Source organism: Lepisma saccharinum, chromosome 2 (genome assembly GCF_977018435.1).
Source record: "Lepisma saccharinum chromosome 2, izLepSacc3.1, whole genome shotgun sequence".
In the NCBI taxonomy this organism is placed as follows: Eukaryota; Metazoa; Arthropoda; class Insecta; order Zygentoma; family Lepismatidae; genus Lepisma; species Lepisma saccharinum.
The window spans coordinates 179,306,522-179,320,745 of NC_139230.1; the positions used below are offsets into that span (position 1 = coordinate 179,306,522).

Genomic DNA, 14,224 nt, shown 5'->3' on the forward strand with positions numbered 1-14,224 from the left:
ATATATATATATATATATATATATATATATATATATATATTATTTATTTTTCATGTTGCCAGTTCGAGAGTTATTGAAATTTGAAAATTTACAAAATTGCCCAAAAACTGCTCACTGCTGAAATTTTAAATACAATTTGCAAAAGACCTGTTTCAACTACAGGGCTGGGCATGGTCTCATTTTAAAGCTTATGAAGAGGGATTTAATTTGATATACAACATGTTTTTGCAAATAACAAATTTTGAAAGTTGTTTTCAAAATTTTATTTTACAATTTCCATAAAACGAAATTTTCAAAAATGTTACTGATCTTCTTGCCGGGTGACATGGATCTGTTATTCTTTTCTCCTGAAACCACTGTCTTGACTTGGCAGACACATGGTGGCAGTGTTATCTTGTTGAAAACTTAGATTTGTTGCCAAATTCTTCATACATCTGAAACAACTCAGCCTCGAGTTGCCAAGTAGGCATCCAAATTCATCCTGGAGTGCATTCGTGCTCTATTTTATGTCCCTTTAGCCCATGTTGCTTGTCCCACCTGGGCATCACGTAGAGGTCGTTTCTTGAGTGCAAGGTTTTGGTCTACTGCCAGAATTTGTTGCACTCATCTGACAGTGACCGGTTACTCCATCATCAGCTACGATTTGAGAGGAAAACATGTTATTGACTTTTGCTTTAGTCAAAATCAATTATTTTGTGATCTCTTGACAGCTTTCATATCTGACCATATTTTCCGTTTTATCCATACTGTGGGGTGTAAAGGGTGACCTTCCACATAGTACACCCAATTGTCAACCTCACTCCCATGTAGTACACCCTGAACTGCAGACTAACAAGGCTCTGGCGACTGACCCTATGGTCAGTATAATTCTGTGTGTTGTCCTGTATTTTGTCGTTATATGTGCTGAGTGCCCCTTTACAGCCTCAGCTTTTAACCAAAGTCAGAATTTTTTTTAATTTTAGTTATATGGCATTACAGTTATGTATTTGTTTGTGGTAAGGGCTGGACCCTGTATAGTGTGACTGGTGTAAAATAGCCTAAGTGCTGATGCACCCAAAATTTTAAATTCAAATTCAATTATCCATACTGTGCCCCAGTTTGAAAAAATGTCAATGACACAACTCGAATGCCCTAATTTCTTAGCGATTAGATGATTGGTGAGTCCCATATCCTTGTAAGCATCGATTTGACGATTGGAGAGCAGTAATTATTCCTTTCCCGTCACTGACTGACACTTTCCATGAGGCATGTTGCTGTAGCTACTACCTGATGTTCGTACACACTTCTCTTCCACTACCAACGTCCATACAGCACACAAAGCAAAGCAGCTGCTCCAGCAGCTTATAGTAATTTCCACCCTGAGAGTGTTTTGTTGGTTCTTATGCAGTTCTTATGCAGTGCTGCCACATACACACTCACAAAATTGGTGTGATACGTTATTCGTAAGAATTGTACCTAATACACATCAATAATACGGTAGAAACTCATATAAATAAATAACTTTGTTTCCTTTTTTGAGAAACGGAAGTGCTTTTATACTAATTTCCACCCCTGAACCTAAGTGTATGTTCTTATGTAGATGGAACATGTGTTTTATCCCCATTGTCTCTCTTATAGGAAACTGACTAAGGAGCAGCCCATTCTCATTAGTTTATTCAAGTAGTGTGTGCTTTCAGGCTATTATCTTCATGAAATTTTCTTTTTCCACTTCAGCATTAAAGTCTCCCATCACTACTAACATATCGTATTTTGGCACTCTATGTACAGTTTCTTCTAATATATCATAAAATTGATCTTTCTCTTTATCTTTTTTCTCGTTCGTTGGGGCATACACTGTTATCATAGTAATGTTTCTGAACATACCCTTAAGTCTCAATTTACATATATGTTCATTTATTGGTTCAAACTGCCAGATGTTTCTTCTCATTTGTTTGCATCCAGTTCCACCTAATATGAAGCTAGTCTCAATATTGTATGATAAAGACTGAGACTAAATAAGCTTATGCTGCGCAAGTTCAAAATAGAGGCTCAAATTCTTATGAATATCTCATGAAGCACAAGTAAGATTTGTGCTTCTATTATCATTCCCAACAACAATAGCACTAAAATTTTGAATACCCCCCTCTAACTGCTATCGGTAGCGCGGGCAGCGATGGCATTGGACTGCGGTGAAATCAGATTATCAATGTTCACTTATGCGAAACAACTCACTCATGTATAACCACTCTTCAACAGAAACACCTACCTATTGGCTCCCCCCCCCCTTTATACCACATACCCCCCATTACCCATGGCTACCATCATATAACAGAAATATGCCTTAACCTCTTGTTCTAACAATCACATCCCACCAAACTTTTCTCGCGCATGAAACTAACCCTTAGAGACCAGAACAAGATGAACTTTCCATGCCTGAAAGAAATATCATCATTAACATATTTCTATATACATTATACAGTAATGAATGTTTGGGTATGAATTGCAAATCCCAAGTCTGAAATATTGGTTTATTGACAACAAATTATTTATGCCAGAACGTGAACAAGCTTATGTCTGACATTGAGCATCTTTCACGTATACCATGTACCAAATGCACAATAATAACTTCCCTTACTAGAAATTAAAGTAAATGTCCGATGCAATGGTATTACAGGAAAACCTCGTTAATACGAAGTACCCTTTAATCCGAAGTTCTTCCCATTCCCCAGCTGATAAGATAAGATTTTTAATGTGTTTCGGCACGGATAAATCAAAATACGGATAATTTTTAATACAAAGTTGTTTACAAGACCCTTCAGCAAAACTGGTTTCACTTAATTCGAAGTAGACACCTGTATAAGTCAACAAGAGAAGCTCGAATGTGGAGAGAGCTTGGATGTTATTTTAACTTAACCTTGACATGTTTCCTTGTCCTAAGAGCTGTTGACAACTCAAGGGAAGCAGCCCGAAATGCCCACTGGACATGACATTCTTTGTCAGTGTTCATGGCAGGACAAGTTCTTTCCCTGCTGAATGCGCCACCTTGGAAATATTCACCAGTGCTAGATGAGAAATGAGAGATAAGATCGCAGGAATGTTCTAAAATACAAGACGCGTGGCGCCTGGAAGTCTCGCCCATCTGTCTAGCTCTGAGCTCGAGATTCAGCAATTTCCCGTGACTGAGCAACTTTTGGCCTGGTAGCCGACAACCTGTAGAACTTCATAAATAAAGGGAAACCATAACCTATAATCAAAGCCAGGCTAACTAAAGATCGTCAACCCACTTAATGCGTTGTCATCTAGGTTTCCCGCAAAAGTTGACGTCGATCTTACGTATGTTGCAACTCCCGTTTCCAGCTTCATACGTTTCCCAACTGTGCCAGTCATAAAATTTTCTAAAACAGTGTTCTGTTGGCTGAGTGACTTCTCCCTTTTTTCTATCAGCAAACAGGGGGTGGGGGGGGGGGTGGGGGGGGTCCGTTGCTAATTGTTTCGGCCACGATTTTCTTGCTCCTTTCCTTTGGCGTCAAAAATAAAGCAACCAGTTCAGAATACCTTCTTCAAAATGAACAAAAACTGCAGGATAAGTAAAAGAAAAGTGACCCCCTCCCTTCTCCTACAACAGCTCATTATCCATAACTGGTGTGCATGGTAATGCAATAATTGCAGAATTTAGGTCCCTCTTTCTTGTTTGAATGCAGCTGTCTGGATAGGAAATGTTGCCCATATTATTTTGTCTGTTGCATGGTAAAACGTAATGCAAGGATCATTTTTCTTTTTCACACTTCTGATAAAAGTTCAGTCTTCGACAATTGCGTTATCTTTAAAATGCGGATGATTTCCCTTCTGCCACCTTCTGCTCTAACTTCTAGCCGGTCTCATTGTGTTTACACTGCAGCTGGTGCCAGTGTTTAGTCTAGCGTCTGGTAAGCTGTTGCTTGCCGATATCGGCAATGACTCATCCAGGGCGAAGGAATAAGAGTCATTATTTTGAATCTCGCAAAGCTGTTTTGATTTGACGATAACGAAATTTGATCTCCAGAACGGAAGACAAGAGTTAAAACAACTTCATGATGCACATAAAGTTCGTATAATCGCCACTTTTCTTCAAAATCATTAGCATGCTGCTGTATTATATATATATATAATATAAAAATAAAAATAAAAAAAAAACTGTTTGACCTCCAGAATACTCCTGAATCCTACAATACATTGTCGATTAATCTAAAAATACGCAAGTTTCGTAAAGCTTGTTTTGAGTTCATTTTATGCTGATGATCTAAGCGGGACTAAATATACAGTTTAAAGTGGGATCCAAATCAGAGTGATGATCAAGTGTGGCACTGTTTAATGTGTCCTAGCATACACATTCGGTGCAAACAGATCGCAAGTTGTATGTTTACTTTTCAGAGTGGATTACAATGCAAGTTGAGGAAGATTTTGAACTGATCCCTGCAAAAGGAAGGGGGTTAATATGAAATTAACTGAAGCAAAGGAAACGTGACTTTATTTACGATGTGTTTTAGACAGCCGAACCAGTATGAAATTTACAGCCCTGTTTTTTTTTTCTTTTTTTTTCTTTTCTTTCTTTCTTTCCAGGGATAGGTTGTGTTCTCTCCCAAGAGAATCTTTTCTTACCAGTTAATCCTGTAACGGACAATGTTCTAGTGAACGCACATAAAATCCAATATTCATTCTGTCCGATTATCTCCCATCTCTTGCTCGCCCCAGTGTGACTACTGTCAACATTCTTCTGAGTTTCACTTCTTGCAGTAAATGATTGTTTTCCTTTCTGTAGGTCTCCATGCAAACGGGTTTCTTATGAACTAAAATTGTAAGAATTTCATGGAAGAGCAACGACTTTGCACAATTAAAAGAAATACAGTTTTTTAAAAGACTTTTTGCCACAACATGCATCCCGTGCATAACCGGTTGTATAACTTGGCAGGATAAATGGTGTTAACAGTCTCCTTGGAATCTTTGTGTCTGCGTAAGCTCCGTGTTCTCATTTTGTGTAACATTTTTTTTACACTTTCTTTAAAACTTACAATATTATTATATAGTACATATAAAGTGTATTGTCTGAGCTACCACCAAGTATAAAACATCGGTTGTGGGGGTAATTTATACTCTACTTTATTTACACCTGAAAAACAGGCGCCATCTTGAAAAGTTTGGATAACTCGAAGTCGTTTAATTCGAAGTTGACATTTTTTGGTCCCTTGAACTTCATATTAATGAGGTTTTCCTGTATACTACTCGGGAATGTATGAATCTAAATCACTCATCAAAATGTTTTGCCTTAAGGACATACACCAATATGCATGGGTATTACAAGCATGAAGTTCGACATAGACTTCGATTCAAAAGAATATGGTCACCTTACACTGACCTTGTCACCAACAAATTGTGGTGTGTAAGCAAAATGAACTTGACAGAATGGGTTTTAATTCACCCGATCAAAGTTTATATATGCACTCCAATGTGCAACAAAATACCTTGGTCCCTTTTGTACTGGACCACCGAACACAAATTGATCAATTGAATCAATCTCAGATTGAGACGTATACCATTCTTTACCCTCGATTGAATTCTTCCACAACTTTTTTTTAATATGGCTACTCAGCATGCCAAGATTCCTGCCAAATCCATCACAAGATATTCACACGAATCGTGGCCATAATGTCTCACACGGATGCTAGTGTATTCAAAATTAAGGATGAAACTTTGTATGGTTCATGTTCCTGCATGTTCGTCTGATTACGATGCAAGAATTAACTGAAGATGTGTACTTACAGATCAGCTGACATCAGGCGGAAAATTCTCACAACTTTAACTTATAATATCCATTTCCACACACAATGGAGAAAAATGTTCTTTGGAATTTACAATGAACGGTGCTTGATGAACAAATTAAACTAAATGGATCCACTTATCAGTTCATAATAAACCCGATTTCCATTGATACTCCTAGCTTGTTCCTTGACGCAAGGCATACCTTCACTCTTATTCCGGACAGAGTCCTTGAACCATTCCGCTGATCCGATTCCTCAAACCGATTCCATCCATGTCAATTCCACGGCTTCCTGCACAGTCAATGGGTTCTGTGATCTGTTCTTGGAACCAGTTCCTGTTTAACATTTGCATTCTTCCGGTTTTGACGAATCTTTCCCTTTTCTTGCAAGTTCGCAAAGTACATTACTAATTGCGATAACGTTTCAATCATACATTATCTCATTTGGAAAATATTATCATTCGTTGTATTTACATTGCAATTGTATATTTATATCACTAAATACGATCATTTGGACCAATTTACAATTAGGGTACAGTGAGGACATCTATTGTGAAATCTTTGTATTAACCATCAGTTCGATCAGCTGTTTGGCATCCAGCTGCCATCTATGAGCAATTACAATCAGCCTTATGTTACATTTCAAAGCCGGACCAAATATATTACTTCACCTAACAGCCGCCTATGACAGTTATCGTCATAATAACTCTATTTTGTTCTATAACATTGTGGATTTGGGTTTGTCTATCCTTCTTCTTCAATACCACCTTATCTCTTGGAGAGCAGTTTCATCTATTTTGTTATTTATTACTATGTCTGCTATTTCCTGCTATCTTCATGGTTCTTACGTTCTATGTTGCTATTGTGATGTCATTATCCTTTTTTTTTTTTGCCGGGGTCATCTCTTTGTTTCCATTGCTCATCCAAGGCTGTCATGTTGTTTCCGTAACTGTGGGTTCTTTTATGGAGTATGGTAGTTGGCCATATTCCCAACCCCCAATGTGGAGGACCAGGTGATTTGTTTTCAGGTTTTCTTCCCCTAGGCCTTGTAAATCCCTCTACTAACTGCAGGCCAGCAGTTCTGGTTTTCGTCCACCCTGAGCATTTTGATTGTCCTGTACCCACTATATCTAGTGAGCATTTCCCTATCCCCCACCTGGGGAGCTGACCAATGGGAGACCAGTAACTCCACATGGAGGTATTAGTGGTATAAGTATTGGAAAACATCTCTTCAGATTTAATACTGACCTCAGCCAACACAATTCAGGACTCCTGGTATTGTGTAAGATATGTAAAAAATCTACCAACAGTTGACTCTGTGGTGTAGTTGTTAGCACAGGTTTGAATCATGATATCAGGGGTCCCAGGTTTGAATCCTGGCCCGGGTGTTCTTTGTGAGCACCTCTTCATCACTCATCCACATCTTCACAATTAGCCAAAAGTGGCAGAAAAGTGAAGTAATATAAACAAAATCAATCAATCAAAAAGTGACCAACATATTTGTATAGTGGCAATTACGATTAAAATCAGATCAAAATGTTTTCATTAATTTTGCACCAAACTTTTGTGATAAATGTGAAGTTTGAGATAAAATTACAGCTATTGTAATATTCTGACTACCTTATTAATAATTAAAAGCAAAACTCTTGTGTATTGCTTATGTCATTATTACAATGTACTTCTCATATTTTGCAGGATGATTCATTTAAAACCGACATACATTTCATTGTCAACATTTGTGAACAAGAATGAAGCTATCAACAAGTTATTACATCTGAAATATAGCATAGTTATGGCAGTTCAATAACTTTACATCACATGCTCAAAATCCCCCTCCTCCCCTGAAAGCACAGCTAGATACTTTGTTACATGTCGCTGGCCATTCATTGGAGCATGCTGTTATCAATACCAGTTATATCTTCTGTAATGTTCTCCTTCAATTCGTCCAATGTCCAAAGTGTACACTTTTCCCTCCCCAGAAGGAAGTCTGAAGGTGTCAAATTAGGTAATCTCATCTATACTAAATCTGTACAAAATAGTCTTACTTACGTGAGTGAGTATAGAATTTCAAAACTACGTTTCAGGGTTTGACTGTCCCCTTCCTCAGGTTCTTTTTTCCTCTAGGCACAAATCATTTTATGCTGCATCAAGAGTGTTAAAAGGATTAGGTTAACCCCATTCTTATTTTCTTACCTTAGTAATACCAGGATCTATGAAATTAATTTATCACCTACCAGATTTTCCCTAGTGCATTTAATCTGTTCGTCTTGTTTCGCTAAACATTCATATACCTTATACAACTCTTCCTTCTTCCCAATTATTAAAATATCATCCACATATCTCCCATAGTATTTAATTCCATCCCTAGCCTGTTCTAGAGCTGCCTTCTCTACGTAATGCATAAAAATGCTGTTGATGATTCCAGATACCAGGTTACCCATTGCTAACCCTTCCTTCTGCTTAAATAACTTATCGTTTACGTAAAAATAATTATACCCTGTTACCAAGTTAAACCACCTCTGTAGACAATCTGCAGTTTTTTCCCTACTCGGGTATAGATTAACTAGATCAAAACTGCTAATTTCATCCTCTTTTCTAAGTTCTAAATTTTCTAAGGCTTTTTTGATTTTCAATGAATTCCTAATGCTGAACTGTGTAACTTCATTTACTTTCCTAATCTGTTTTACTACCACCTTGGCTAAGCCATATCCCGGATGTGCGTACGTTGGGATTATGGGTCTTAATGGGATACCTTCTTTATGTGTTTTGGGTATACCAAATGCTGTTGGAATATTCCTTTCTTTAACATGCTTATTAAATTGTTTTTTTTTTCTGCACTTCCTAACGTGATACTAATTTCGACCCCCTTCCTAACTTCGTTCTTAATTTTATTAATCATATTCCCCAAAATTTCCTCCAAGTCGTCATTTTCAAAAATCTCCTTTAATTTCCTATGGTACTCTTCCCTTTTTATTACTACCATTTTGTTATCTTTATCTGACCTAATTATGTATACATCATTGCCCTTTACCCATTTCTTTACCCTAAATAATCTCTTTCTAAAGTCTTTGTTCTTTTTCTCTTTGCCCAAATTCCTATTCACTTTTCCTACTTTCTTTGCATTTTTTTTTTCTTTCTCTTTGAATTTGCTGCTCTATCACATCGTGCATCTTCTGCCTAACTTTTTTCTTGTCATCCCTATCATCTAAACACCCCATGATCTTTTCCGCCGCTATAACAAATTCCTCTTTCTCGATGTTTTTGCTTTTCATAGCAAACTTTTGCCCTTTTTCCATGATTTTCATTACATCTTCTGGTAGATTAAATGTCGTTAAGTTCAAAAGGTTATCCTCACTTCCCCCACCCCCATTTTTTTCTGACATCTTAATCATCTGGTTATTTTTCTTAACTTTGCTAACTTATTCCTGATTGTTTTGTAGTCATTAATCCTAGCTGCTTCCGCGGTTCTGGAATGTCTTTCTTCAATACGATTCCATGTTAGTCTGTCTAATCATCCACTGACCTCCAAATGCAGTTGCATACACTCCTTATTAAGCTTTTATGCCTCCCTTATGCATCTCCCCAATAATTTTATCTGCAATTCCCTTTTTTGTTCTTCTCCCTTGCTGCTCAATGGTTTGTAACCCCATCATAAAAATCCTGGAATAAAATCCCATCTCCTACATTGCTTAAGAAATCCTATTCTGATTATAGTTCGGTGAAGCTTAATCCTTAACTTTTCAAACAACCGCACTTTTCTCCCGTATTGGAGATCGGTAACATATTTACGTGTTGTGTGAATTACTCGCTGTATAATATGTATAATCTATACTAAATTTGTACAAAATAGTCTTACTTACGTGAGTGAGTATAGAATTTCGAAACTACATTTCGGGGTTATTTTTTCCCTCTAGGCACAAATCAATTTATGCTGTGCCAAGAGCGTTAAAAGGATTAGGTTAAAAGGTTTGGTTGAAAAACACTTCTTAAAAACAGGTCACCATTCAATTATTTTTACAGAGATTACACAAATTTAGAGGAAGGTTGGGTGAATTATTTTAAAAAATGGGATAAAACAAAGAAAGAATATCATAAGATAGGATTCCATGTTACTCCGGAAGTGGTCCATGCGGCTGAGGTGGAAAGAGAGTTTGAGTTAGATTGGTGATGCAAGTAGGGTAAGGTGGAACAGCATAGGAGGGGAATTGACCTTTATGACTTCTCGGGTCAGGAGGAGGCTGTCAGAGCAAACAGAACCACGGAACGTGTTTAGTCAATTTAATAGGATCCCATGCAAATGAAGTCTTACAGAGAATGGGGAACACCTTATAGCAGGATTTTTAACTAGGGTTTTTAATTGAATGGTGTGATCTGTTTTTAACAAGTGTTTTTCAACCAAACCTTTTAACCTAATACTTTTAACACTCTTGATGCAGCATAAAATGATTTGTGCCTAGAGGAAAAAAGAACCTGAGGAAGAGGGCAGTCGAACCCCAAACTTAGTTTCGAAATTCTATACTCACCCATGTAAGTAAGACTATTTTGTACAAATTTAGTATAGATTATATTATACAGTGAGTAAGTCGCACAACACGTAAATATTTAGGTTATCTCTGTGGCCATAAATTCCAGGAAATTATTCGATCCTCAAAGAAACTTTGGATTAGTGCCAAGGACTCATTTGATGTATGATACATGACACCATCCTACGGGAAATACCCTTGATGCAGCCCTATGTCACTCAATTGCTCAACAAACACCACGAAAATTCGTACATGGGCTGCATCTTCACAGCAACGGAGGCAATATGGCAACATCAGCTACCAAATCCCGTACAGCTGTCCACTCTCTTCAGAATGTATGAATCTCCAGACGTTTCACATCATCTGCAACTAACATTGAGCATTGCAATGTATTTCTTTTGAAATAAAATGAGAAAGAAATGCATTAGTTTCTTCATATGTAGCTTTTATAACTGTTCTGAACAATTTTCAATATGCAGAATCTGTGTTTTAAACTATTGGAGGGCTGCAGATTTAATTGACTGACATTCGATTTTACTGAAACATGTTTTGATATTGGCACTCAAGTCATGCTAAGTAGGCTTGTACCCAGTGCCAAAATGTAACCAGATTTTAGGAGGCAGTATGTGATGATAGTTTGATTGGAAACATTCATAGAAATTTAGGTTGTGTTGAATTGGAATCTGGGCTACTGTTCTTTAAGTAGTTCACCAGTTTCTTCCCATCAAAGGAATTTGACTTGCAGCACATTAGAATGCATATGACATTGATGTCTTCCAGAGCCTAAAGTTGGATTGTTAAAGAAGTAATGTAGATGGTGCAGTGCAGACTAGGGCATCCACAGATTTTTTGAAGAATAGTTTTTCATCATTGGAAGTAAAATGTTCCGTATGGACTAGACATTTTGTAGGTGCATCAGGTTATTGATATAAAAATGAATGAGAAGTAGTAGTAATACAGTGTGTTTCAAAATTTGAAAATTTATATCATGAAAACTGTAAGAGATATTTACACTGGGTTTTCTGCATTATAAAGCCTCATCTATTGAGATATTTTTCAATGCTTAACATTATCAGTTTACTATATGCAGAAAATTACATAAAATAATAACTGGTGGAAAGCAGCATTAACATTTTTCCAGAAATGCACTTCTGAGCGAGATATATAAGAAATTATCGAAGGTTCACAATTAGATGTCTGATTTCTGATGGCATGCTCATCTAACATGTGTCACTTCAGTATGTTGGTTGTGCATGTACAGTGAAGGCTTTTTTAAAGATTGGAGGGACTTGTTTCACTTTTCACTTCAGTGTAAAACCCCATCTAACTTGTTGATTGTCATTTGTAGCTTGTCACTTCAGTTTGAAATCTCCCTGAGATGGCATATGTCTGTGATTGTTGACGTAATAATAATATTGAAACCAAAATAATCAAAACTTCAACATGAAGGCATGACATTTTATGGGAAAAATTAATAGGTGTAGTTTTGCACTTCTTTGGGGAGATTTTACACCAAAGTGGGAAAGTGACATACAATACTTGTCACTTGAGAATGAAGCAATGGATACCAATGTTTTTCACTGCAGCATCTTGACATGGTGCATAAGCCTTAATTTGATTTGTTGATCATCCCTGACAATGCAGCACATGTCACTTCTTGCTTCATTGTGACATCCCCTTTAGAGCTGCTTGATTGGGTCCATGGGAAATTGGAAAATTGAAAGGGAGGCTTGAGTGACACCTTTGGCACCCTCAGACAACCACAGAAATTGCTAGAGGACATAAAAATAAACACCTCTTAGTACCATGTTTGCCGTAGGTGTGTCATTTCATCACTACAAATGTTCAATGCCTGTATGCTTGCAACCCAACATAACATTTGATCGCACCTGTGACATTGCTTCCTGTCATGAATTGGCTCATGCCAGTGTTGCAAGGAACTCATATTCTGTGAAAAATGATGTCCTACCTACCACATTGTGTGTTGTAAAACATAGTGAGGAACATGTACAGTAACTCAACAGGAAATAAACCAACAATAGGAAAAATGGTTGAAAAACAGACAATATATTATTTTCCTTCTTCCTCAGTTTCCACCACTTCCTTTCTGATATGGTACCAAGTTTGTTCTTTATTTTGATGTCTTCTATACATTTCTGTGGTCTGCAGGCCCATTTTAATTACATCCTGTATAAATAAAATGAAAATATGCCATTGGATTTTAATTTGTTAGTGTCTTTTAAGACTGGCTATTGTTTGAGAGCATATAAATTGTAATAATTCATTATTTCTTTTTCAGTGTCCACTGTTGACATATCAATATCATGTCTTTCATTTTGTAAGAAGAACCATTATTGTTAAAAGTGGAACCAGATAAAATATTATTAAATATATAAAGACTGAGTTTATCTTGAGTGAGATTTATTGTAAAGTGTTGTGTTTTGTGATGATGTGATTGAGAACCAAAGTTGCATAATGATATATGAACATGTATACAAGTTATATTGCATTTGATTTATTTGTACCTGAATAGTTGTAAAATATTTTAGTGTACCTTATGTTCAGCAGAAAATGGTGCACCATTTTCCCATGTATCATACTAGGTTGTATTTTATCATGGGGTTTTAGGGTAGAAATATTTTCCTAAAAGAAATATTTTGGTGGGCTACAATTCTAGCTTTGGAATTTGAAAGCATATCATTGTCAGATGTGACTCCAGTTTATAGTATTACATTGTTAGAGATTATTAAATTACTTAATTTACTTATTTAAAATGTTAATGTTTGGTGGTCATATGTTGAATGAGAAGCTCTGTGTTTAAAAGTGCTTTTGTATATTAGTTTTGCAATAAAACAATCAGAAATAAAAATGTGCTGTATTCGTATTTGATAGTGGTAACATCATTGTCTTGTGATCAAGGGGTTCTGTGTTGGATACCCAGTTTAGGCACATAATGGTTTGGATTCCACTTTAAACTGTAGGTCCTGTCCCAATTAACCTACTTGTGCATAAAGTGGCCTTAAAAAACAAACACCTTATTCATATTTGTTAAAATGTTGTGTACATCATTGCCTATTCATTCTCCTGTTGATATTCTATGGTCCTTTCCTTGCAGTTTCTTACCTGACCTTTTGGGGTATAAGGGAAGGCACCCAATTGTCAACCTCCCTTCCACATAGCAGACTAGCGATGCTCTGACATATGGACTTAAAAACCGGTATAATCCCGTGTTGTGTCATCCTTGTTTTCACGATTAGCCAAAAGTGGCAGAAAAATGAAGTAAAATAAACTAAATAAATCAATTAATCTTACCTGGCCTCCCTCCTCCCTTAACATCATCAATGGGAATATATAAAATACTGGAGCATTTTTTTTCCTCAAGGAGATTTTAGATCAAAGCGACATGCAACAAACAATATGGGGATTTCACACTAATGGAACATAGGTCCTTCTGTTCAAGGCAACTTTCATACCAAAGTGACACGCAGCACATGTCACTTGGAAACTAGCCAATCAAGAGCAACATTTCACATCGTAGTGGCATGATGGGCAGCACAGGCCAGCATTCGTTTGGTGAAATCCTCAAGCGATAAGTGTCGCGTGCCGCTTGTCGCTTTGGTGCGCAATCTACCTAAAGCAAGACACTCATTGCATCACGCATGCACGAACAACAAACCATGGCAACACGTTGCAAGCTATTGAGGAAAAGGGCCCAGTACGAGTGACATGCAAGCGACCAAGCGACACGTGTGGCTTGTCATGTCGCCTAGATCTGTTGTTGTAACATGCGGTTTATCATGTTGCCTATACTGCAGTAGGCCTTAGAAAGAGCGTTTCGCAGGCTAACAGCAGACGTCGCTCGCACACTATTGCCGATACTCTCGTGTCGTCTGCTCCTCAGCCAAACAAATGGGCTGAGGTAGAAAGA

At 37.1% G+C, this 14,224-nt stretch overlaps 1 long non-coding RNA gene across 2 annotated transcripts in view; it reads left to right on the top strand.

Moving 5' to 3' along the window:
• The window catches only part of LOC145980714 (uncharacterized), a 73,088-nt gene extending 59,941 nt beyond the window's left edge, over positions 1-13,147 (top strand). For both annotated transcript variants that reach the window (XR_014440872.1, XR_014440874.1), the window contains exon 5: positions 12,596-13,147. This is a non-coding gene — a long non-coding RNA (uncharacterized LOC145980714). The remainder of the gene's footprint in view (positions 1-12,595) is intronic.
• The last annotated feature ends 1,077 nt before the right edge of the window (positions 13,148-14,224 follow it).